This window comes from Carassius auratus, chromosome 50 (genome assembly GCF_003368295.1).
Source record: "Carassius auratus strain Wakin chromosome 50, ASM336829v1, whole genome shotgun sequence".
In the NCBI taxonomy this organism is placed as follows: domain Eukaryota; kingdom Metazoa; phylum Chordata; class Actinopteri; order Cypriniformes; family Cyprinidae; genus Carassius; species Carassius auratus.
In genome coordinates, this window is record NC_039292.1 from 607,511 (window position 1) to 612,501 (window position 4,991).

The 4,991-nt window shown below is 41.5% G+C and overlaps 1 pseudogene; it reads right to left on the reverse strand.

Annotated features, from left to right (window-relative positions):
* Positions 1-3,464: 3,464 nt before the first annotated feature.
* LOC113066550 (fish-egg lectin-like) lies at positions 3,465-4,478 on the reverse strand (annotated as a pseudogene).
* Between the last annotated feature and the right edge of the window lie 513 nt (positions 4,479-4,991).

Below are 4,991 nucleotides of genomic sequence, written 5' to 3' on the forward strand. Positions count from 1 at the left end.
AATTGGGAAGTTTCATCTGGTCTCGTTGAGATATAGAGCTGAGTATCATCAGCATAACAGTGGAAGCTAATTCCGTATTTTCTAATAATATTACCAAGGGGCAACATGTATATTGAAAATAGAAGGGGACCTAGGACGGATCCTTGTGGCACTCCATATTTTACTGATGATAAATGAGATGACTCCCCATTTAAGTAAACAAAATGGTAGCGATCGGACAGGTAGGATCTAAACCATCTTAGAGCCTGCCCTTGAATACCTGTATAGTTTTGTAATCGATCTATGAGTATGTCATGATCTATGGTGTCGAACACAGCACTAAGATCAAGTAAGACTAGAAATGAGATGCAGCCTTGATCTGACGCAAGAAGCAGGTCATTTGTAATTTTAACAAGTGCAGTTTCTGTGCTATGGTGGGGCCTAAAACCTGACTGAAATTCTTCATACAGATCATTTTTATGCAGGTGGGTGCTCAATTGAGCAGACACAACTTTTTCTAAAATTTTAGACATAAATGGAAGATTTGAAATAGGCCTATAATTTGCCAGTACACTAGGATCTAGTTTTGGTTTCTTAATAAGAGGCTTGATAACCGCCAGCTTGAATGGTTTTGGACATGTCCTAAAGATAAAGACGAGTTAATGATATTGAGAAGCGGTTCTTCGGCTACAGGTAACAGCTCTTTCAGTAGTTTAGTGGGTACAGGATTTAATAAACATGTTGTTGGTTTAGATACAGTGATAAGTTTATTTAGCTCTTCCTGTCCTATGGTTGTAAAGCACTGCAGTTTATCTTTGGGTGCGATGGATGAAACTGAAGTGTTAGACGCTGTAGAATCTACATTCACTATTGTATTTCTAATGTTATCTATTTTATCAGTGAAGAAATTCATAAAGTCATTACTATTTAACGTTAGTGGAATATTTGAATCAGGTGACGTCTGGTAATTTGTTAACTTAGCCACTGTGCTAAATAAAAACCTTGGATTGTTTTGGTTATTTTCAATGAGTTTGTGGATATGCTCTGCCCTAGCAGTTTTTAGAGCCTGTCTATAGCTGGACATACTGTTTTTCCATGCAATCCTAAAAACTTCTAAGTTAGTTTTTCTCCATTTGCGTTCAAGACTACGAGTTACTTTCTTGAGAGAGTGAGTATTACTGTTATACCATGGTACAGTACGTTTTTCTCTAACTTTTTTCAATTTGATTGGGGCAACAGCTTCTAATGTATTAGAGAAAATAGTGCCCATGTTGTCAGTAATTTCGTCTAATTCATGTGTATTTTTAGGTACAAATAGCAGTTGAGATAGATCAGGCAGGTTATTTGCGAATCTTTCTTTGGTGACTGGAACAATAGTTCTGCCCAGACGGTATCGCTGCGACATATAGTTAATATCAGTTATACGCAGCATGCACGATACAAGGAAATGGTCTGTAATATCACTTTGAGGTACAATATCTATAGCAGTAAGATCGATTCCATGCGATATAATTAAATCTAGTGTATGATTAAAACGATGAGTGGGCCCGGTGACATTTTGCTTGACTCCAAAGGAGTTTATTAGGTCAGTAAATGCAAGTCCTAATGTATCATTTGCATTATCAACGTGAATATTAAAATCTCCCATGATTAGCGCCTTATCAACTGTAACTGGAAGGTCTGAGAGGAAATCTGCAAATTCTTTTAGGAATTCTGTATACGGCCCTGGTGGTCTATACACAGTAGGCAGAGCAAGAGATAGATTAGATTTATTTTGCATGTCTGACAGAGTAACATTTAGTAGAAGTATTTCAAAAGAGTTAAACCTGTATCCGGTTTTCTGGGTAACATTGAATATATCACTATATATTGTTGCAACACCCCCGCCACGACCAGTCTGACGGGGCTCATGCTTATAACAGTAGTTTGGTGGAGTAGACTCATTTAGACCAAAATAATCATTTGGTTTTAGCCAGGTTTCAGTCAAGCAGAGTAAATCAAAACTATTATCTGTGATCATTTCATTTACAATAACTGCTTTTGGTGTGAGCGATCTAATATTTATGAGCCCAAACTTTAAAAAAATTTTTTGTTCATTTACTTTAAATTTTTCTGGTTTAATTACGATAAGATTTTTTATAGATCCTACATTATATTTATATTTATATTTTGACCTCACTATTCGGGGAACAGACACTGTCTTAATAGATTTTACAGCGCAAGTACTTTTAGCATTTAAGCGGGTGGAAACTCATCATAATAGTTATCTGAGAATTGTCTTACTAGTCACATGAAGCGAAGTGTCCTGGAGATGTTGTCAGAGAGAAGCTCCGCTCCAATTCTGCTGGGGTGTAATCCATCAGCGCGAAACAGTCTAGGACGCTCCCAGAAAAGATTCCAGTTATTAACAAATAGCAGTTTCTGTTCTTTACACCATGACAACAACCATTTGTTTAAAGCAAAAAGTCTACTGAACCTTTCGTGTCCTCGTCGATACGTGGGCAGTGGTCCTGACACGACGATCGTCGCCGCGGGCGTTGTGCTGCTAACCGTCTTGATCAGGCTCCTGAAGTCCCTCTTCAGCGTCTCCGTCTGCCGCAGCGTGGTGTCGTTAACCCCGGCGTGAAGCACGACCGCTCTGGGGCTCTCGTTGTCCTTCAGGATCGCGGGTATCTGCGCAGAAACATCGAGAACACGAGCACCAGGCAAACAATGAGTATGCACTTTACCTTCGGCTAACGTAGCACTTGCGTGTCGGACGATGGAGTCTCCGATGATCACAGCGTCGCGTCCTGTCTCACGGAGGGGAGCGAAGCGGTTCTGGATGGAGATCTCGAAGGCAGGAGGGGGAGAAGTCGTCGCCCCGGTACCCAGCTCGCGTCCTCCGCTGTGGATGCACCCAGGGTCCGTGGGGTCCCGGCGTCGCAGTGAAGGACATCTGGGAAGATCGCGTCCTGGGTGCACCGGGCCTGTGCAGAGAAACACACGGAGTAGACGTGGTGGGACTGTTAACAGCACGCTGTATACTTACCCCGGACTTGTGAGCGTCAGCCCGGGATGATTCCAGCGCGGCTCTCCGCTCTCTCAGCTGGGCCTGCCTCTGTTCCAGGTCGCGAATCTGCTTCCCCACGGCCTCGAGCTCAAGCTGCACAGAGTGGAGACATTCATCCGCCATTAAAGCAAGTAGCAGTGGTAATGTGTGTGAATAGAGTATTAGCAATGTAAGCGCAGTTAGCAGCAACCACGCTTGCTGATGCTAACTGGCTAAAAACTAATAGCGGACCCGGGAGATCAAAATAAAACTAGTGAAAGCGAGGCGCTCTGATTGTTTTTGTTGTAGAATACAATAGAGGATATATTCACGCGTTATATAAACGGAAACGATGATGTATAAAATTTATTTTCAAGTTAAAAATAGTCAATGAAAAGAATATAGTGACGGAGCTCAAACGCAGTACAGCCGTCAACAACAAACAGCAAAAATTTAATTGCCAATTACTTTATTACAAATCACTGAGGCTTCAGTTAATGATTGACCTCCTGTTGCTGCAGTGACATTATAAAGTAGGTTTAGGCATGCGCTCTGCCAGAATCTTGAGACCGCCCACCTTGGCCCACTATAGTGCCTTAACTGCATTTACGGATGGAGCCATCAACACACACGACCCACAGCACCCCCAGGTCAAAGCTCACATGCTTGTGACCATTGGGACAGGCAACCACTGGGATCCAGTCTGTGCCATCAGGTGTGCAGCGAGTGACACCAGTTCATTGGAATAAGCTCCCTTGAGAGTTTAAACCATAGACACTGCCATCAGTTGCTACTTCAATCATGGACGGAAGTCCAGGAATATTCACAAAGCTGCCGGACCCTGAACAGACAGTAGACGACACATCCTTCATTATGAAGATTTGGTCTTTGCGGTTCACTCCCCAGCAGCTGTATGGACCACAGCTGTAGTACTTGAGCTTTCCACCAATATTAACCCAAGGAATGTTACTGGATAGCCATTTGTTGTTAGCATCCATATTTGAACAGAAAATGTCATCATACATATTGACACCTGCAATGATCTGATCACCTCCAGCATCCACCTGTTTGAGAAGCCCTTCAAGCTTAACAAAACCGCCACTCTGAAACCTAAAGATGTTGTTTGCTGTATTAACCCCCAGCTGACCAGCAGGACCAACACTGAAGTGCTTTAGAGACCAGCTGATCTTTGTGAAGACGTTATCAATCAGGACGAATATCTCATTATTATTGTTCACGCCAACCACGGAGCCAGACCCAGCGTCTATCTGCTTCAGGTTACCATCCACCACGTTACAGTTTAAAGCCAGAGTGTGAAAGAACTGGCAGCAGAAAAGCAGGACGCTCTGGTAAGCCTTCATTGCTCCACAACACAGTTTGTTGCTTTTAATCTTATCTTGTTAGTTCAGGATTCAGCAGTCACTAGAGATTCTCCTCTGATAAGATGCACTAGAAACTTGCATTCAGAATCCATTTCAGTTTTTTTTTTTTTTTTTTTTTTAGTAATGAAAGTGTTTTTTATGATTATTTATTTAGACATCATTATTTGCATTTTGTTTGTTCACTGGGAACTAAGTTAGTAAGTTACTCATGCTTATGCTCATGATTTAACGCAACTGTTTTAGTTTGACTATTACAAAATATAATTTCTTGTTAGCAGATGCTGGATGGTGTTTATTTGGAAGTTTTGGGAACCTCACAAATTTAATTGGGGACTAATGTTTGCTGAGGTGTTTGACCATGTTCTCTAATTTTTAATTTCACTTCTTATAGTTTGTTAATTCTCCACTTTAATGAGAGCTGATGAGATAATTAATGTGAGTAATTAAGGCTCATCAAACAGGACTACTGTCAGAGTGTTAATGAGAGTGAGTAAAATCTGCTTTATTGTATGAAGCTGCAGCAATGCGTCCATACATACACAATACACACACACACACACACACACACACACACGGTAGTTAAGTCTTTGTGATGACGA